General features: G+C 38.4%; 1 protein-coding gene across 1 annotated transcript in view; it reads right to left on the bottom strand.

Annotated features, from left to right (window-relative positions):
- The window catches only part of LOC105383202, a 119390-nt gene extending 103220 nt beyond the window's left edge, over window positions 1–16170 (bottom strand). The window contains exon 1 of the mRNA XM_048628407.1: window positions 16027–16170. The gene's annotated coding sequence lies outside the window, so the exon portion shown is untranslated. The remainder of the gene's footprint in view (window positions 1–16026) is intronic.
- Window positions 16171–23258: the final 7088 nt, after the last annotated feature.

Below are 23258 nucleotides of genomic sequence, written 5' to 3'. Positions count from 1 at the left end.
CAGTCAAACTGCAGGAGGTACAGGGAGTAAATTGTATGGGAGTGCAAAAAAAAAAAGAACTTAAGACAAAAAGCATCCACCTTCTGTAGCCGGCCAGTTTCCAATTGAGAGCATAAAGCATTGTAGTAGCTTCCAGATAGGATAACCTTAACTACTATTCATTCGTGGCATTATAAATAAGTATAATGTAATCTTTCCTAAAATCCTAGATCCTACCCAGAGTCCAGTAATCATGTAATCACCTAATCACCTGATCATAATCTACATTAGTAGTTATACATCAGTTCATTTCGATGGTAAAGACAATAGCTAGACTAGACTTGGTCACCGTGGTGAAGGATTGGCATAACAGACGCTGACGCTTCTCGTTAGAGAAGTGCGTATATTCCTTGGTCGTATGTGTATAAAGAAGAGGCACGTCTACGCGTCTGGGGAAGAGGCGATAAGTCACTCGAAGAGGCCTCTTTCGTGCACCCCACAAGTATAATGAGAAAGGAGGCCAATGCATAACATCTCGTGCGTCTTGTCCGGCTGGCGGCGGCGGCGGTGGCGGCGGCGGCGGCGGCGGCGGGTTGTTGTCAAACAGCGGCGGTTGATAAACATCGCGGACGTCACCACGCGGCGCTCCCAAGGACAGTTACTCGCTGACTAGACACTCGCAGAAGAGACAGGCTTTTGAAGTTGGTGTTACTGTGTTGTGTATACCATCGCTAGTATGGGGTAGGAAAATACCGTGACGAAAACTGCACGTCTAAATAATCTAGCTGTGTAGTTGTTTGGCTGTATGCGAGTAAGCCAGGTGCAAAGTTCAACACCGTAAAAAACAGAATTTTAGAAAGTCGTTGCACAAAATTTGTTCAGAATCAGCCCTTGATTCACCCTTATGTAAACCCCTGTATAACAGCTGAATATTTTTTATTAGCTACTCCTCGCACTCATCAGCAAGCTTTTGCAAAATTGAGTCACATCTACAAGCCAGCCATCTGTGGCAATATTGCAATATTACCAATCCTCATGAATTAAAGAAGTGAATCAACGAGCTAATGTAGTCGTACTTGCGTCGCCGGCAGAGACGGTCGCACACCGGGCCAACCCGACCAAATCGCGGAGTGTCTACAACATGTTCTAGTGGAGCTTTCTCAGTGACCATGCAATTAAGTGTCGTTGTGCTGATGGCGTCGGCCGTGGCGGGCGCGGAGTGGGGCCGGCCGGGGCGGCGCAGTGTGCTCATCCCCACGCTTCAGCACTTCGTGGCCACCGGCGACCAGCTCGTGGAGATCCAACGGAGCGTGGAGGTCGCCCAGACCCACTACCAGCAGTTCTCTGAACCCAACCAAGCTCAAGTGAACGCGAAATTACAAGACAGTGTGGGTAACGGTGAAAGCAGTTACCAGGCCAATGTGGACTCCGGACAACGCCTGAGAACTAACCCGAGCTCAGATCACGGAACACAAATACAAATAGGAGAGCGACAATCCGACCAAGCTGTTGTGAAACCTCAGACGATACCACAATATATTGAAATAGCTCAAAAGTATGGAGGTGGCGTTGACAGTTCACAAAATCGCAGAAAACCAGATGATACGGAAGCTTTTGGATCTACTTTAAATAAAAACACTGAAAATTACAGGCCTGTTGAAAGGAATGCTACAGGTCGGCCACACACGAATGTTAATAACAGCGCCCAACATTATTCAAATGAAAATAATAGGAAAACTATGAATCCAGTTAAACCAACCCCGACATATGTACGTATAGCGCAAAGTGTAGAAAAAATCTTGCCAACGTATCAACCAGAACGAAACAATAATAATGAAAGACCAGATGTTACTCATGGTAGTCATGGACATAATCAAGAACCTGAGTATCTAAGTGGTAATCAAAGACCTCAAAACGTTCCTGTCCCAGTAACGAGCAGTGATACAACGAGACATGTAAGCCACAATGCTCCAGATCACAAGCACCACGCAAACAATGGCCGACCATTTGAAAGCTCCCCTTTACCCACTTCAACTAAGACTGGCCAAACACCTGTCAGACCTGATAATGTTCCCCCAAGTAATAGCCAATCAGGAGACAGTCACCAACCCCGCGAGCCAATAGACAACCGAGATAAATACTACCACAAAACCTCACCTGAGCAAGTAGACCATACGAAACCCGCAGAAGAAAGAAACGGGACTAAGGTGGAAGACCGCTGGGTGTGGGGGATGGAGGAGCAGCCGACCACGGAGGTGCTCACCGTGACGCTGGACGACAGGGGCAACTTCGTCGGAGACAAGTGCCCCTCCAACAAGGTCAAGGTCATGAGCAAGTGTGTTATGCCGGACTGACAGCGTATGGAGACACAGCTTGTGTGGAGTAACAGCTTCTGTATTTATTAGTTGAGGAGAGATGTAATGTTAGGTGTATTCATAAGTAACTTATAGTATTAGCCAAAGAGAAGGCTGTATTTAAAAGTGGAAGGTGTGTTTTTTGTGGTAGTGAAGGATTTTGTGAACTCTATTTTAAGTGATGCTATATTAAGCTTTATAATTTTAATCAATAGTCTGTTAGCTTTATGTTCAGATGTTCGTAAGTTTCCCCTAATTAGCATATATATCAGATTATAGTGTCACAATAAGTAGGTAGACGGTGCCCAGTGATGTGATGACGCACAAACTAAAGCCTGTTTTGGATATGGAATAAGTATACCTACCTACGTCAACTTTAACTTAAACATGTGACAAATACTCACACAGATACGGAAGGATCCGTTAAGCTTTTAGCATTAATTTAATTAATGATTTGGTTGTTTTTGTGTCAACAACAAAACCTTTTTGTTAAGGTCTGACAAATTAATACTGATGATAATGATGCCTTCAATAATTAAGTAATGCACAGTGTCGGCTAATAGACTGTACAAGAAAGATTAGATTTTAATTTGTTATTTAATTATGTTTACATTCCTATCGTATATTATAAAGAAATAACTTTTTTACTCTACTTGGAATTTTTATTTTCCCTTAATTTAGTTTTTTTTATAAATTTTATTGTGAACAGAAAACAGAAAGAGGTCGACATCAAGCTCTCAAAGATGTCTAGATGAAGCCTATTATGTTCAGATTGTTAGATAGTGGAAAGACTTTTGATGACAGATATCACATCAACAAGGTATCTATTAGACATTTTCTTACATATTTATGTAAGTACATCTACATAGCCATCTCTCTCTCAGCCTTCTGTAGTCAACTGTTGGACATAGGCCTCTCCTAACGATCGCCACCCCAAACGGTCACCCGCCATCTGCATCCAGCGGCTTCCCGCTACCTTCCGCAGATCATCAGACCAACGGGTTGGGGGACGACCGACACGCCGTTTGTCGACACGGGGTCTCCACTCCAGAACCTTTGTACTACATAGCCATTACATAATATATTATATATATTTGATAAAGCACTTCCGAGCATGAGCCTGTTAAGTTAAAATCCTTTTTACGGCGGTATACTTCATTCATCAGCAATAAAAGCAGGAAATAAAGATCCCTCCCCTCGTACCTTCAAGTACCTAGCTACTTTACAGCCTTGTTAAAATTATAAAAATACATCCTAAAGAAATTGAATACATAAAAATAACAATTATATAAGTAAGTAATTGCACGGTAGAAACATTATAGTGCCACAATCTTATCTGTTCCGGTGACGGGAGTCGCTGTGATCGAATCCAGTGATGCCATCGATTAAATTTTGCCTATTTGTGGTTTAAACGACAATGCATATCTGCTATTACCTAAAGTTACATTCATAAGTATAAATAAATCAAAATATAAGGCCGATAATAAATGAAAGAGGATATAATATATCAAACGACACTTGTTGTATGGAAAATATGTCCACGGCGAACAGAAACAAAATTAGTTCTGATAAGAGATTAAAACTAGATTACAATGATATACCTTGGTAATATCTGTGGGTCGTGGGAATGAAGAGATAGATAGACTTAAAAAAAACTATTAAGTAATTATTATTTATTTATTTATGAACACTTTATTTAACATTTTCTAAAGTAACAAGAAATAAGGGCATAAAATTAAAAGCAATTCAGACAATGTGCAAAGGCTAATTGCCAAAAAGCAATTTCTTCCAGCCAACCCTTGATCGGTTGGGAGAAGATGTCATTAATCATCATTATTTCGTCTAAAATCGTTGCAGGAGCGCGAAATTCTTCTTGGTATACTGCCTAAGATTCAAAGTAACATGTCACCTGTAATCAAAGAAAAATTTAGATTATGTACTTTTCATTATGACCCATCCCGTGCCCCAGCAGTTGAGCACGGGATGGGGTGAAAATATTAATAAAATTACATGTGAGTATATGGGTAAAATTATTCGTCATATTTGGCAACACTAACCTGTAGCCGCTGCAACTCGTTCTTCCAATTTATCAAATGGAATTAAAGGCGCCTGAATACGTTATTCTTCCTGCATAAAAGCAAATATATCTAGTATTACTTTTCTTGCATCACTTTTCAGCGCTTTTGGCATTATTTTCACGCAGATAATCACAAAACAAATTAAATAACGTAGCGTCAGCCTCTTCGCAGATATTGACAACTCAAATAACGCAGAGTATGAAATGACTTTTGACAATGACGTCACGTTAGTTGCACATTTTGACCACCGGAACAGATAAGATTGTGGCACTATACTTGTATCGTGTCTGAATATTTACGTGTTTCCTGGTCAAGAACAATTTTACATAATTATATTATTAATTATTCACTTACTTCGTTCGTATGTATCATAATAAAAAGTGTATTATTAAAATAGGTAGGTAAGGTATTAATGATAGGAGAATAACTTTCCTCTGGATCTGGATCTTAGGGTCTCATATATATATATGTTGTAATGATAGGTTTTAAGTTATTAAATAAATAAATAAATAAATAAATATGGCAAAAACATGTCTAGTCCGCCTGTTGCCTACCTACATGGGACCTACGTGGATTGGACTAACATAATATTTATAACACAGAACGGGTGGGTGCAGAACACAAGATTCTCAAAGTATTATTCATGCAAGTTCAAAGTCTTAACCAACAATTATTGAATGTCCTCAAATAAGCAAATTGGCTACTGCATAATTACATTATTTCCGTGGTTTTACCTTAGACAAGGAAAAACCAGTTCTAGAGGTAATTGCCCACAACAATGACCGGATTAGCCATTAGTATTGTTCTCTAGTGCCGGTGTGTGTCACCGCCCGTGACGTGATATGTTCGTGAATGACATAACCGCACTTACTACCACCTCACGCCCATCAAGCAAGCTTGTCGTGTGGGTCGAAGGCACACACTATCCATTATACATGAAGCGTCGTCAAATCTGGTTAAAATTGACAGCCTGTGTCGTATGTGGAATCCCTAAATCAAAATCGGCCTTCCAAATCTAAATTAATTTATAACTTGTCAACATATTTGATTAATTTCCGACACAACCTTAACCATTTAACTAATTAACAGAAAACAATTGCGGACGTGAGAACAACTCGCACTACGCCCGCGCACTCGAAAACTGAATCACTCTTCAGTTTTCTCACACAAAATGTAAAGTTAGGTGAGAAAAATTTAGAGCCTTTGATATTCACTCACTACACAATACATAGCAACATATATTATTAAGTACGTACCTAAATAATTTGTAAATCTACGCATCTATCAACAAGCAAACTGATATTAAACTACGGAAGTTTATTAAAAGCGCTACAATGTATTTAGATAATGTTTTACCGAGAACTGGGTACAAGTACAGCTGAGCGGATACAGAGTCCACTAATTAATCAACTAACTAACACACAACATTGTGTGTCGGTGCTCATAAACTTTGCATTCAATTAATAAATAATATTATGAACATTTTTGGAACTTCGTTCTACGTATCATTTTCTGAAATTTTCAGCCAAAAATGATTTTATCTTGTTACGATTTAGTTTAGAGCGATGGTTTCGTTGCATTCATACTGGGAAGAGTAAGTTGGGACCCGCGGCACTGCAAATATGAATAGCTTTTTGTTATTTTGTATGCAATACCTATTTATGTGCAATACACACGCTTAGGTTGTATTGAAACGCAGTCAGTAAAACCTGCAAATTTTTATTATGATAACGAGATTGGAATCAGAAAAATAAATGATTACAACTAAAGCTAAAGTATACCAATATACCTAATAGTTTCTTGTGAATTCAGTTTTCATTTAATGGCTAATAATAACAACCGTTAGCTTGTGTCACAGTGCATTTTATTTTACGTAAACCTACTATTGCACTTTATCTACATATCTACGCACTTAGTACTTACTAGCAAACACACTTAGCGTTCACTTTGCCGAGACAACATTTGCCTACTGTGACAATTAACCGGTTGTCTCTGAGATTAAAATAACCACAAGCCACCGCCGCCACCTATGTCTGCTGACGTCTCTGGGGGTCACTACAGCTAGCCTAGCACGACGCGCACGTCAAGATGTGACAAAAGTTCTGTTTCGCTCTCGCTCTTGATGTGCGCGTCTTGCGCTCCGTGCTAGCCCTCCAGAAATCAAACGAACGAGCTAGAGAGCTTACATGCAATCGGTACGCTGCGGAGCGGAACTTTCCTACCCCAGTGTTAATACACTACTGTAGTGTATTAACACTGAGGTAGGAACTCCGCTTCGCTCCTAGCGGCCGCTGTACACAGGTTCGTTATCAACGTCAATATAAACTCGTTTACAATACAACACCATAATTATAACTTTATTGAAAAGCGAACAACATAAATTACGTTCAATGCGCGATCCAACCATCACAGCGCCATATCTATGGCAAATCGCGATATAGTGACAATTATCTACTTCGATAACGAACTAACGAACTCGTGTAGCGGTAGAAGAAATAAAGAAAATGTCTGCCCTAACCACGTCTATCTGCGTGAAAGCTCGCTTTAGTTCGTTTTGCGATTTATACAGGGTGTTGCAAAAAGTAAGCCGAAACCAGCATGTGCAGCATGTTATATCTAAGCCCGAATCTGAAATCTGAATTTAAAAATTCGCGAAAAAAAAAACATTTTCTATAGTAAAAAAGTCACGTGACAAACTAAGTTTCTATGGAAAATGATATATTTTTTTCACCAATTTTGAAATTCTGAATTTAAAAATTCGCGAAAAAAAAAACATTTTCTATAGTAAAAAAGTCACGTGACAAACTAAGTTTCTATGGAAAATGATATATTTTTTTCACCAATTTTGAAATTCTGAATTTAAAAATTCGCGAAAAAAAAAACATTCTCTATAGTAAAAAAGTCACGTGACGAACTAAGTTTCTATGGAAAATGATATATTTTTTTCACGAATTTTGAAATTCTTATTTCAGTTTCGGGCTTAGATATAACATGCTGCACATGCACATGCTGGTTTCGGCTTAGTATACCCTTTTTGCAACAGCCTGTATAGTAACCGCCTGGTTCCAATTAAATAGGTAAGAATGCGATCCGTGACATGAATTAAAGTGCCTCCCTACTATCGATAATCTGACTGCCTCTCCCAACTCCTATGGTAGCATTTGTATTGTAAAGGTATGCTGGATTTGTGTACACTAGTCATTGTCGAATGAACGCTAATATGCTAATAGACTAGTAACTGCTAGTTTATTTTTTAAATATGTTTGCTTAAACCTATGTGTTTATGTTATATGTAACTTTACATCAAGACATCATCATTTTCATCATCAGCCAGTCATCGTTACGAGCTATAAATGTAAGTTTAGCTTATGTACCGTAACTTGTTGAGTAAATACAATTATCAACAAAAGACATACATCCAGGGAACAGAATACTAGAATACTGAGGTACTTATATACAGCCATGCAAATCCTGACGCACAGTCATTTCAAAGTTGTAAAACTTGCAACACCCACCTTATAAAAAAATACTACTTAAGTATTTCAGAATTACAGAAGTGGGAGCTCAAATCAAGGTCTGTAGTTTTGGAGAAAATACTCAAAACTTTCGATAAGGCTCGAGATTATATCTGCATTTAAAATTTCCTCTGACATATCGGCATCAAACCTCCAATTAAATGACAAACTCAAATAAATTTTATCGTTTGGCGTTTTACGCAAGAATAGCATAATTTTTTTTCATCCATGGAAGTAATAAAGTACTTATTACTTAACTAATACTTCCATGTTTTCACCTGAGATAAACCTCGTTTCGGTTCTATCTCGGCATTTGGAGATGATTTCCGCAACTTAAGAATCGATACCCTGAAAATAACAATGAACTGACTCTCTCCACAGCACACGTCGACCTGCCATATCGTAGCTCAGCGAGATGGAAACTTAATTTCTTGTTTCTTCAACCAAGGGTGATATAAGGTTGACCTTTGTATTCTTGTTCGGCGATATGGCATCACATTGTCACCTTGTTGAAAACAGGGGGCTAAAAATTCGAATGTAACGGAACATTTTTGTGCTCACATTTCGCCACAAGATTTATGGTATCAAGTTGAGACTACCTACTTAGTATTTGAGTCATTTAACGCTCAGCCTTTTCGTTAAGGTACACTTGAGCATTACCTAAGTCTTAACAGAACATCAATATTATTATTACGGTATAACAATTATTTAAGTATTCGTCGAACTGCACTACGAAAGGAGCCTTAAAACGAAACGAATGAATTCGTCGTCGACCAATCAGCTTCGAGCTTACAATTGTACCTTGATTAAAATTCAATTAATTGATTTGCAACTTTAACGAATCGTTTGCATATTTTTTGTATCGGGTTTAACGTGATTTCATTAATTACACGGTATTCATATAGATAAAACCGACAAATCACCTATATTGTTGATTTTTCACCTATAATCGGCATTTGTTCCCTAGAATTAAAACGGAGGAACTTGTATATTAAGCAATAGAAGGAACAAAATCGCGGATGATATCTCCAAACCTCCCAAGTGTGGAGATTAAGTAAAGCAATTTAAGAGGCTTCTAGAGCTGTGAACTACTACGGCCTACAAATTCTAAGAGAGTCTGTGTATGTCTGTGCATATTGTACAAAATCATCAAGCTTTAAATGTACCTATTAGGTACATATTACAAAGTAATTCGGTATTTTCCGAAGTCGTTTTGAAACTAGAAAAGTGTAAAATGGAGTAAGTAAAAGCTTGCTTATTGCATTGAGCTTTTCGCCGCCTGTAAAAGTGTTGGGCGAGCTCTGTGTAAAGTGGCATTTATATATCTTAGAGCAGTGTTTTTCAACCTTTTTCATGACGCGACCCCCCTGGTATTAAAAAATATTTCGCGACCCCCTTGACCCTTCGATTTTTTTTAACATGTACTTAGGTAGTTATGTATAAAGGGGTGAATTTTTTTTTGGATTTTGTTTTATTGGCTACCCCATTTATAAGGTCCTAAATATAGTCAAAGTATCTTATTAGTTACTTTATTAAAGTATATATTATTTATTATTATTTTCTGCACACATTGGAAGCAAACATGACCTGAATCAATTAAAAAACCTTCTCTAATTTAAAAATTTACAGTGGGATGCAAGATGAAGTAAGAGTAGACTCGAGCTAATTGTATTCTTATTCTGTATTGTAGCTATCAACAAAAGATTTCTCGGGAAAAGTACAGATTTTGGTGAGATTTAGTAGTAGTTTTTTTATAAAATCCATGCTCGCAAGGATGGAGTAAAATGCTTATGATCGCTGATCTATCTAATAAAGAAATATTAATTCAATTAATTATCTTTATGGTTCTTTTTCACTAAAGTATCCAGTTTTTTCGACCTCTGACGACCCCCCTACAGGCGCTTCGCGACCCCCCAGGGGGTCGCGACCCACAGGTTGAAAAACACTGTCTTAGAGCGTTCCTTAACTTCGTTAGTCCGCACTCTGAGATCCCTGAAAGAAGGTCTCAAGTCCAATAGTACACATTATATAGTCCAAGGAAAGGTTTTACTTCCTTATTAAATATTTCACTTCGAGTGTTCCTGATACAATAGTCCGAACATATTTAGGTATTACAATGAGTAGGTACTTTAATCATGTAAATATTTACGAGTATAATTCAATAGTTTGTAAAATGTGACCAGAATTTTATACGATGAATAGCATTTGAGTTTCAGTTTAAATAAACAAAACTTTTAAAAAATAAAACAAATACGTAAAGCTTAAATACAAAAGCTTAGCTCTGTCGGAACATAATCAAAACAACGGTATTTAAACAAAAGTGAAGTACCTTCGTAAATACAAACCGATTTGTTTTTCCGAATAAATTTTCAGAATTTGAATAAATTATCCGCTACCCAAATACTTTTAACATAATATGTCAATTTGGGATAAGACCTATTTAATCCTACACAATATTTAAAAGCTTCATTGATGCCGACCAGTTCGCCTTTATTATAATGGTACCAACGAGCGATACATTTACCTACATTACATTATTCCACATAAAATATATAAAAGCGTCATAAGGCCGGTGATATTGTATGGGGCTGAGTGCTGGGCAACCAAAGTATGTGATGAGAAAAGGATGCATGTGACAGAGATGAGAATGTTGAGATGGATGTGTGGTGTGACATGTGTGGTGTGAGTACATATAGGTATAAGGGGAAGTATGAAAGTGGCTCCTATAGTGGAGAAGATGAAGCCATCGCCTTTCTTGGTTTGGGCATGTCATGAGAAGAGAAGATAACTATGTGACAAAGAAAGTGTTGGAAATGTGACCTGAAGGAAGGCGTAAGAGGGGAAGACCAAGAAAGACGTGGCTTGATTGTGTGAAAGAAAAAATGAGAGAGTGTGGAGTGAATGAGGATTGACAGAGGATAAGGTAAAATGGCGTGACATGACGCACAAAGCCGACCCAAAATAAGGAAAAGGCTAGGAAGAAGAAGAAGACATTATCATAACTTCCTAACTAATCCTAACTTCCTAACTAATATTATATCTCGCAATAAGAGTAGCAAAACACTGGAGGAAGTTAGCTTAGTGCATTTTACACGATAGAAGAAGAACTAATATTATAAATGTGAAAGTAACTGTGTCTGTCTGTCTGTCTGTCTGTCTGTCTGTCTGTTACTCTTTCACGCAAAAACTACAGAACGGATTTCAATGAAATTTGGTATACATACGGTCTAGACCCTGGGAAAGAACATAGGCTACTTTTTATCCCGGAATTCCCACGGGAAAACTTTTTAAGGTGAAGCGAAGCGCGCGGGAACAGCTAGTTCTACATAAGTAGTTTAGTGCAGTCTAACTAACAACGAAGAATAACATGAACAAAAAGGCCTACCTAACCTAAACCTACTTGTAGATTTTTATTTAAATGTTTCTGTGCCTGTTTCTTTAAAGGTTTCCCCGCGGCCCGTGGCCCGCGCACAAACAACGACGACAACACCTTAGGGGTCGGATATCGGCAAATCCGGTCTTGTAAGCACCTCTGTAAGTCCTAAAAAGAAACTCCATGTAAAATTATGGTAGCTATAACGTAGAAACATAGATTTTATAACGACAGAGTCTGCTTTTGTTTGAGAGTTTGTTTTATACCGTATTTTGTATTTAACATACTATTTTATCTTAGAAAGGGAAAGGGCTTCGGTCCTTATGCCCATTTTATCGGCTTGTCGGCTTATGTTATAGCTAATGCCATCATTAAGGAAAGTCGCACGCATTGTAGTGTTGGTCGCTGGCTCTGCCAGCGCGCCGAGTCGGTTGTTTGGGGAAGTCACATTCGTGACACAGGAAAACCTATGAAAATCTTTATTCTTTATGTGTACTATTAATAATATAAAATACTTATAATAACATCCTGGCCTGGAAATATTCTACCCTTAATAAACAGGAGTTTATCAAAGGTAGAATATTTCTTTTAGTTCGCTGCCGTCGCCCGGGATGGTTCCGAGATGTACTATTGTGTATCACGATTTATATTGTCCCGCTTCAGTCAGGTAACAATCCTATCCGATTATGTTGAGATGCCTTTTCTTTATTTCTGTCTTAGAAGACTCCTTTACGGTGCAGTAAGGTCGCTGTGGCTATTGGTGACCGTGTAGAGACATGAGAGAATAGCTGTAGACACGAGGCTGACACTTGCACGCTCCAGCGCGCCGGCCCAGCGGGGCGGCGGAGTGGAAGCGACGCGGGCTGGAGGCACCGGCCCTACCCGCGTGGACACTGGGGGGTCACTCTATATATGACGAAAACCTAAGTGTCGCCAAACACGGGCCACCGGCCACAGCCACAAACGCCACCATGTGAAAAATTTACAAAAACTACAGGAAATATGCCAGTTGCCAGTGGCGTGGCCACGTTTTGTGGTTGTGGCCGGTGGCCCGTATGTGGGACCCTTAAGTTTCGGATCGCTGCTGCGCGGGCCACGACTCTATTTCGTTGTATGAAACGTGCCGATTGCAAGACATCTCTCGTAAGTTGCTTTTTGGTCAGTATAGAGTAACCCGCCTGGACCTTCGTATAGTATAAAGACTAATGATAAATATGGTCCGCTAATTTTACGTTTTAATTCGGGCCTTGAACACGCGGGGCTGGAGCCGTGTGAGTGATGTGGGCTGACAGGCTACGGACCTTTCTTATTTTTATTATTAAATGAATTAATTATTATAACCCTTTTACAAAAATCTAAATTACTAAGCACCTAAGTCTTGAAAAAATCGCTTTTAGTGATAAGACCGCCTTTTTTGTACCTATGTGTTTATATTTAAGCTTTGTATAATCTATTCTTGTGTACAAATAAAGAATAATCTATCTATCTATCTATCTAAGTAACTTTTGTTAACAAGGAGTTTAACAACGCAGAATGGACTTTATGTGATTGTGAACACATATCCTTATGCTGAGCGCGAGACATTAAGCAAGCCAATTTCGAGCAATCGTAAACAACATTAAATCGCAACAATAAACTTTTGTTTAACAAACTCGTTTCCAGCCCATTACCTCTGGAGGGCCTCAATTCTGAACATTAGAATCCACTTAAAATTTTAAATAATTAGTTCTTCTTCGGAAGTAATGGCTAAGCGCTCCTGAAGTTTAGATTTATGCGCGAAGTTCCGCAGGTATTATTGCTGGGCCTTATTCTCGGAACTGAAGCTGAATTATTGAAAACAAACACAACGGCCAACACGGTGCTGAGTATACAGGGTGGCCCATTAGTTAACGAAATTCCGTTAGGAGGTGATACAAACCTTTATTCTGAGCTACTTTTATTCTTAGGAAAATTGCGAAATACACGTTTTTTTGGGTTTTTCTTACATAGTATTATGTAGGTTGTATTACTTTTTAGATGCTTTTTAGTATGGGAAGGTCCATTTTTTTCACGAATTTAGCAATTTGCCCATGAATGATAATAATAATAATAAGTATATTTTATCCGTGTGTGAAACATAGGCCAGGCAGGGGTCATAGTCCTTCCATAGTCCCAGTTACCCAGTCCATTTAGCACCCCCTTCCATAACCCTGTAGTAGTTTTCTCCATATCCTACAATAGTTCTGCACTAACCGGGGGTTTTCCTTGGGTTTACTCCATAGTTTAAACAGGGAAAATCATCGGTTGGTGTCACATTTCATATAGATTAATGTTGTCAAACGGGCCTCTACATGTTGGCTTTGGCCCCATGCACGCCTTCCAAATGCCCGGGACCCCATGGTCCCGTGATGGTAACGACACAACATAATAAGTATAATAATGTAATTAATATCCATATTGCCTAGTAGTGATGGTGAAAATTTCATCAACAAAGAATATTAAGTTACTAGGTGCTTAGATATTTTATTATGGCTATTGAATCATTTTTACGGCACTTCAAAATGGATTTTACATTATTTTTGTAACAATTGAAGGAGCTACTTGTGCTTGTCGGGTCTACAGTTGCGGGCACAAAGGTTCTAAATTAGTTAATCAGATCTCGAGTAGTCACTAGACTGGAATTATCTACTTAGAAAGTATAATTTAATTGTTACAACAAAGTATATAAGATTTTGCTGTTTTATAGAAAAAGGCTGTTGCAAAAAAAGGTAGGCGAAAGATGGGAACTCAGCTCATAATTTTTAACAACTTTTTTACGAATTTCCTAGCTCGTAGTAAAAAATGCTTTCCATACCACTTTTGAAACATCCTGTACTTACCTACATGGTAGGTATGTAACTATGTAGGCAGGTATGTAACTATGTAGTTCACTGTGGAATATCTATGGGTTGGCCATCCATGTGCTACTCGTATGTCAAAGCGTGTAGCCCCTTAGTTCAGAGTCCAATGTGGTAGGTAAGTAGATACATAACAATATATCGAACATAAACTTGTGAGAATACAGTATGTACCTAGGTACAAGGTACAAGTATTATGTACAGGTACAATAGATATTCAGGTACGCTGAAACATAAACAAACACCACCACATCAATAGAGCCTCCACTAATTAACTAAGCAAATGTAAACCTAATTTAGTTGCTTGTAAGGAAGAGCTGTAGGCTCATTATTCTGTGAAACATGTGTAGGTTGTGTAGCTACTTATTATGTACACGTTTCTGCCTCCGTAGCTTATGTTACATTCTAATTTTCTTAATACCTGACCCCATAAATTAAAGAAGTAGGTAAGTAAGTATAAGTATTTAATATACGGAGGTGAATCCCTCAGGTGTACAAGGGTACACCCGACCCAGATCCACATAAGATTAAATTGATAGGAAGGTATTTTTTAAACATGAATTTTTCGTTATCCGTGATTTCAGTAAGTACTTAGGTTATATTATAATAGGCAGCAGAGCTACTAGCTGTACTACCTACTGCAGCTCGCTGGACCGACCTACCTAACCTAGGAAAGTTGAAAGCAGAACATTACTTGTGGGGCTCCATAGAAATGGCCTATGTCCAGCAGTGGGCTGATGATGATGAAGTAAGTGTTCCAACCCCGTCTTCTAATTCTTACGAGAAAATATTCGAGGTACCGAGCGGCTTTATAATTAATCATTCCTGTCACACAACGAGGCATACCTACATGTACCTACACTGTACAGGTACTAACACGGTACTAATGTAACATTTTAGCGAAAATTGTGGCTTCCTTCCTAATTACGTGACGTAATCTACGATACTAATGAGAGTTGAGATCGCGCTGAATTATAAATATCATTGTAATAAGATTAGGTAGGTAATAATATAAATATTATTGTACCACACTACAGCTGTCTGATGTTATGAAATAGGATCGGGTTTTATTATTAGGTAAGTGCGTGTACTATATAGGTAGGTACTATTTATTGGTATCTAGATCTACCCACATAATATCGCCTAGCATAGAAGCATGCTAACAGCTCCTGTTTGCTACATGCTCTCAGGGCCCGACATATTTTACGTTCAATAATATTGCGAGTCAAAAGTTATCAAGTTTAGTGATCATTCTACATATACAACTTGATTAATTTGCCTTCAGTAAATTGTCGTCAGCGGCGGCGCTCACACTCAAGTTTAGGCAAATTACTGTCGCAAGTTATTGATGGAATAACGATCCAAGCTGATGGCTTTTCACAAACACTTAATAATATCATTTAAGTACTTACTCACTTGTTAGTAGCAACGTTTATATGATAGTGGGAAGTTAGAATATAAATGACGTATTTGTTTGAAATTATTCTGCTGGTTGCCGCGAGGAGGCTCAATTTCGTATTCGCCGAGCGGCCGGAGGTATAATTTAAGACAGTGACATGTGGATGAAAGAATTTACATTCTTTCACGAAGCATGCAGTAGGAGGCTCCGGGCCGGCGCGTGGCCTCCGCCGTCTCCTTGCGGGGAAACACCACTTGGATATGCAAATCCAGCTCCTTTGTTACGTAAATGACAGGCAGAACCTCACTACTTCCGACGCACATCGCCAAAAAACCGCCGAAATGTATCCTTTATTTCCCGGTAACCGGGTCACAGCCGGTGACATGGAAACAAAGCGGCGCGATGATTCAGCAGTAAATAGCTGAAAGTTGACATAAAGTGGGGGTGCTCACCGTATAATGTGGTCCAATCCCCCTCCTCAGTGACAGCAGAGTGTCCGTGGGTCCTCGTGGTGCACAACAACACTCGCGCGGCGTGCGGGGCGCGGGGGGGCGCGGTGTGGCGCGGCTGACGGCCGCAGCACGACTGTCGTGTTTACGCCGCCCCCGCCCCGCGTCCCGCCCCCGCGCAGCCGCACCGAGACATGAGGGTAGCTGTGAAAATCACAAAGTTTTCCTTTCAGCCGCATCATTCGACTTTGCCCCTTATGTTATTGCACTTAAGCCGGCTTTGTGGCAATGGATTGAATTGTTTTTCGGCTGTGCTGTCGTACGATGCTGTAATGAATGGATAAGGCACACCTTTGCTGGAAATCTACTATTTCAGCCGGTGAGTGAGATAAGTAAGTGGGAACGGCAATTTACTGTTCAGGCGGCGTCGACATTTTCTTTGCTTTGCTGCAATTCTTTTTTAATGCCTTATCGCATAGCAGCTTTTATCAGTTAAGTAAGTTATGTGTAAATAATTATACCAGGCAAGTAACTCACGAGTCACGTCCCATGTTGGGCGCCTAAATATTTTTGATTCAATAAAAATGCTCTGCGTCCATTCTGTTGAAGTCTATTCACTAAGATAACTTACAGTGTCGGCATGGACGCATCCAGGGCGCCGCCCCGGCCGTCTGGCCCGGGACGGCGCCCATTCACCCGCGCCCGCCGACGACGCATCGACTCTTTTATAAAAATAAATAGCTTTGCTGGCGATCTTTTGAATCGCCTTAAAATGTTGACTGAAGTGGCAGTGCTCTGGCTATTTCTGCGAAGTTGTCGACTTGATCGTGAGCTATAGAAGCGTGTGAAAGCGTCGGACACCCCTCCGGTCTCCAGTCCATGGTAGGGATCGTCCGAGGACAGAGTAGCTATCGGATCGAACCGGACGATGGTCGAGCTATTCTTGCTAGGAGCAAGTTGGTAGATACGAGTGCATACCAAACTAACATTATAATTATTTTTTACTTATTTAAACAACAACCACCGGATGTCACATGCTAACAAGGATGTGAGGTGAAACAAGTGATACTGATAATTTTACTGCGAACGAAGTGAGTATACGACCACGACCCATGTTGGGCGCCAATTTAAACTCGGGTGAAGTTGGGTCCACATTTGTAGCGATTCCGTGTAGCGTACGTAGCCGTATCCGTTCCGATAGCTATTTTGGACATTTGCTCCACTTGTTTCACCCCGCATCCTTGTTTGGTTATACGGCATCCGGCAGCGCTTTACAATATTTATTAGAATATTTGCTAGTATTAGTTGGTACCTACATATTATTAGGTACTTATAAGAGCTACTTCTCCTTCCAACTACTAACTATAAAGTAGGTATTCATTAAAATTTATAAGAGCTATTAATGTTCCAATACCTACGGATAGAGGAAAACTGGTTTTACATAACCATAACATAATTTTAATAATAGCTATGTAGGAAAATCTACTTTCAGTTAACTACTGTTCTGTTACTAAGGATACAATGACTAATTAGTTAGGTAGATACAAACCAGGCAAACTGTAAAATAAATAGGTTTCCTTAGAACAAATATTTTCATCCTCAAATCAATCTCATGTTCAAATAAGTACCTACCAATATTTACACGTCCAATTTTCAGCAGGCAGATATCTGATATATCTGCCTGTAGATAAATAGGTACTTCAGCCTACTGCCTAGCTTTCCGGGGCAGAGGGCATCCCGCGCTACGTCTATCTGCTCCATGCTCGTGGCTTGCACTCGACAACCTCAACGATTATCGGTTCTTCGCCCCCCTAGTCGCTTATAGTTATTGACCATCATAATATAACGCTATTTAAGGAATAAAATATTAATAAAAATAGATAAACTTCACCAAAAATTCTCACATAGCTCTCAACAGTAAATCGATTACTTCTAAGCGATTTATTATTCGCACGTGAAATACTTACTGAACAGCTAGACCAGAGGTCACTCTAGCTTTACGAAAAAAAAGTTTCAGAGCGCTGCTCAGCTCACGACTCTTATCCAAGGACTTCTCTTATCTCTCACACTCACTCTCGTTGCTCCATTTTTTTAAAAGCTAGTGTAAAGACTGCAGTATAATGTCTCTGATCAAAGCTGCGCAAATCTCGACCGAACCCTCTGTTGCATTAGATTAGAGGTATAAAAGGCATATAGCGTCCTGATATATTATTATGTACTAACCTAAGTCCTTACCGATTGTGTGAGGTCCGACTGACCCCAGACAGCGGTTAAGGACCTTCACCTCTCGCCTCTGGACACGTCCTCGCCCTGGAGAGGTCTCGTTTCACCAATATATCGAACAGGTTAAATCCTCGGTAAGGATGGCGTGGGGTTCCTAGGCTGTTGGCGTGAAATATGACGGTCCTAGTGTGCATTATAAAAAAGGATCCCTTTTCAGATTAAAATAAATAGTTACAACGCTATAAGTTTATCTTAAATGCCTCGCCATGCTTATATGCGTTATGTTTCTTATGTCTAGATGAATTGAAAAATGAAAACACATATTTCCTTTCCACTTCATACATCTCACTGTATGTCTTTATTTTATTTATTTTTTTGTATTTTTCAATCAATTTATTTTTAAAACTTTCTTTAAATCAAATTTATATTAATATTAAATATATATCTCGAGTTTTATGTGTATTTACAGGCTATGTACAGTGAAGTATGTACAAGTCTACTTATGTACATTAGGATAGCTAACAAACACATGGTATTCATATACAAAACCACTAACCTATAGTTTAATAACATTATAGTTGCACTCCGCGGTACGATACTTTACTTTCACAAACACTATTTTATTACTCTCTTATTTTGTTTATTGACGATCTAATCGAAACATACCTTATACATAGATAAGTATGTGCAGGCTCTCAATGCGACTCTAAAGGCTGTTTTTTAATCTCGGATACTAAATCGATAGATCCTGAACGGTTCATCAACAGTCGACTATCCCGCCAATAGAACGATACGTCACTTCATCGCGGGACAATCGACTGCTGATGAACCGTTCAGGACTCTTAATTTAGTATCAGAGATTAATAAACAGACCTAGATAGCAGTGGTTGAGCAACAGCAGCGCCGCAGCGGCTGGCAAGTCGCGTCGCAGCCCGCGCTGCTGCACTGCTCTAGCCCGTACATTGTAGTATGATTGAACAAATATTATTATGTAGAAATTGAACTTTTGAGCGTAGCTGACAAATCTTATAAACTGCTTTCATTTTCCCGGACTGTGATAAAATAACAAAGTTAAGTAACAAGTTACCAATAAATATGAAAAATGGCACGCACCAAATACTGAATTATCAGAATGTTTAAAATTTTCCAACAGGTTTGCTCCCGTATTCCGGTAATAAATTGTTTTGAGTATTTCCACAATTTATTTGCAACTATCGCTAGCTCAAAAGTATCAATATTTTTTATTATTTATTGATGCGTCGATATAAATTTTAGTAAAAGTTCGCTTGTGAGCCAAAAAGCAGTCTCAAATGACTAAATGCATATTTTTGCGATAAATTTCGCAGTGACCAATTTCAATATTAGCAATGTTATCATAGTCATGGAAAACAGACATGTTATTGAACTATTGCAACTGTCTTCGAGGGTCAGATTTTAAGGTAATAGCTAAAATGGCATGTCATTGGCGTATGCGAGCGACGTCATGTAGCATCGGATCGTGATTGGACGTTGACTTTCTGACCAATCAGCGGCCGCCTGTTGCAAGCGTTGCGCGCACACGCACAGTGTCATCCACTTCGTATGCAGTTGCACCATGACAAGACACATTAAAACCAGACATTAGTCTTTAATGTAGGATTAAAATGGCAGTGAAACCTTTAGTAATAAGTAATAACAATTCAGTCACTATCACTCACTCATTCACTCAATACTAGAATATTGTAAACTGGATACTGCGCATTATAAATACTACGAGATAATTATATATTTTCCGTCTTTTAATTAGAAAGGGATAGATTTTATGTTGACTCAAAGATAACATTTTTTTCTAAATACGTTCTGGTTTTTATTAAATGAATAACGCGACGCTCGCGCGGACAAACGCTTACATTATATTTGGAAGTTTTTTTTGTTTGATCTTTTTGATTATTGTACTTTTTTTATTTAAACGTAGTCGTTATAAACTAACTAACTTAATTAGTTTGGATCCTAAATGGACCGGACCGGGAATAATAGTAACTTATAAAACAAAACAGTTAAATTATATCTAAAACAAGGACTAGCGAACAAATATAACCAACTAAAGTGCATTCAACATAAGTTAGAATTTTTAAACGAATAACTTAAATCTTAAACATAAAAGGCTCACATAATATGAAGTCGCAAGATCCAAGACCGATTATACTACAGTAGTACTTCCTATACTAATAACTTTATATTTATGTATTTTCAAACCGATTTGTATTTCGACCGAAGAACCTTTAGTTGTCGTACAACGCAGATTCCTCTGCTTATGGTTTTGTTGAACAGTGAGAAGGGAGCACGAGACTTTGCGTTATATTTAAACTAAAGGGTCAATTTCTTCATTTATAATTTTATAAAAATGGTTTGTTAATATTTTTTTGGTCTTAACATAAATTGACAAGCACCCTTACAGACGATTATCTTAGAGATTACTAGAGTACTTTGCTTGCAGAGTAATAAATATTTTTATGAAGAGACTAGCGGCGCACGCAATTAAACCTATACTGTATCATGTTAGCTGGAGAGTTCATAGTACAATGGTAAGTGATGAGGCTAACACCAATAGTGACGGTACCTACCAAGTTTATTTAAGATTTTAGATTGTAACTAAACGGTTAGATACGTTACATTTATGTCGCCTCGCTTACCACTGTTTTTAAATATATTAAATTAAAAAAAAAAAACAAATTCCCGCCGAGTACAGATGAGTAACACACGCCCGTCTCACACATCCATCCATCCACACACACACACGCTCACACACACAAACACTGTCTCAAAAATATGTACACATATCTGTTAGACCTATTAGCTTATAACAGTCACAGCACGATACGTTTTCTTTATAGCTAAAATCGCAGCTCTTACAATCGGTTTTTATATCTATTTATTATAGTTGTGAGTTTACACTCTGTGGGTATATTCCAAGATGGCCGTCAACTAGTGAACGTGGCGGTGTCACATATACACTATAACTTGAACCGTCAGAAACTTGCGGACTCAGTAAATTAGACTTCCCGCTCCCACTTAAAGGCATATCGGAATGCTAGCGTAAGTGCGAGCGAGAGGACTAATAAGATGATATGTCTGAGTTGGCACGTTTGAAATGGTTCAAGTATAGTTGATATTACTATCATTTGCAACATGAAGCATAGTATTCCAATCGTGTATTTGTTTTTGGAGGGTGAAATACCTCCCTGAGACTAAAACCATAATTATCTAAGGACACTTACGATTTTTTTTATAAATTACTTAAGATTTGTGTAATAAGTACGAGTTGATTCAAGAAGAAATTTACAGCCATTTAATAAATAAAACTAAATCTGTAAAATCGGACACAATCTGTTCAGATATGTATTTAAGTTATTGATTTATTATTCGGCTGACGTTTATATTTTATAATCTGAAGTAAAATACCTAGATTATATTTATTTACTGGTTAAATTATGCTCGAGGAGGAATAATGTTTTGTTTTCATCAGAAACGGGCGCAACAACACTTACAATACGATTTCTAGATTTACTTTTTAAATATTACGAGTATAATAATTTTAGTCTTATCGGATTTTGGTGTTACTGGTTTAAATTACATTTTAAAATATGTTATTTGTCTTGTTGTCTATTTTGCAATGAAGAAGAGTTGCAGGTAACAATGTCACTCTCGGGGGTCAGTTTTATTTGACCCAGAATGTACATCGGGAGCAATATCAGTGATGTCAACAAGGTTTTCATCAACATGGATTGATACTGCGTCTACAGACTTGCTACGAGTTAACCTACTTGTTACTGTAATAATTTATTGCTTTGTGTTGATAACTTTAGTTCATTAGGTACTTTTATTTTGAAGTTAATTAAATTTTATCACATGTAACATTTCCTAAAGTCTACATGCATTCAATTCTCTCGACAATATTGATTGCTCCGTATTGCTATGTATAGTAGGTACGAGTATGTTATAGTAAGTTTGAACAATATATCAATGTATAAGTACAACACCTACATAAAACCATGATATACCTACTGTATTTTTGGTTACCGATAAAACAGAGGTTTAGTTAATTTATAATTAGGTAATAGTTATACAACACTTCATAAATAACATTATAAATACACGACACAAAAAATATGATCAGTAATTAAATACAATCAAATTAGTTAGGCGAGACTTTAGAATGGTAAAACGTAATACAAACTGCTGCCTTATTGCTCTAGAATTAAGTTCATAAGTTATTTGACATAAGCGTACGTAATGATTTATGGCATAGTTTTGTATCACCCATCTTTATCATTGAACAGTCGTAAATCTCACTAGAAATTGAAATTGCGGCCTAAGGGCCCGTTTACACAGGCAGGTTCGGAGACAATAGATTTTTATCACGTTGGAAATAGAACTTTGAACCATTATAACATGGTTTATTTTCGCATGTGCATCGGAGAATCTGCTCTCCTCTCCAAGCCAGTCTGTGTGAACTGACCCTAACGTCTTTGACTACAATATCTAAACGCCCTCTGCCGAACATAAGACACACAATATTTTAAATGAAGGCAAAACGGCAGCCATCTTAAACTTTTAAAAATATTATTATTATGAAATGATTCCGAGATTTTGATATACAAATTGCTATGGCATATTGCTCTAACACAAGGCTTCACTGAAGTGCACTTATTCCATTGCGTACAGTCGGCGCCGCAGATGCGTGTACAAACATTTAGCAGCTAAACTTAGGTCCATTGCATTGTGATCTAGACCGGGAACACCCTAGAGTCTGCGCACGCACCTGCCGCGCCGGCGACAGGGTCTGCGTCAAGTAATTAAGTCTAATTATAATTAAAACTCACTAGTCTATGTATATCACTGCCTATGTACACTGTACAACGTCCTACCTACATGCGAGTGACCATCGTGGGTGGCCGGAGTGATGGGATTATGAACCTTACTGTCAACAGTAACATACATACGAGTAGAGTTCATAATCCTATCAAACCAAC

The sequence above is a fragment of the Plutella xylostella genome, chromosome 20 (assembly GCF_932276165.1).
Source record: "Plutella xylostella chromosome 20, ilPluXylo3.1, whole genome shotgun sequence".
In the NCBI taxonomy this organism is placed as follows: Eukaryota; Metazoa; Arthropoda; class Insecta; order Lepidoptera; family Plutellidae; genus Plutella; species Plutella xylostella.
Note: the sequence above shows the minus strand (reverse complement) of the source record. Positions and strands in the feature narration are given on the sequence as shown.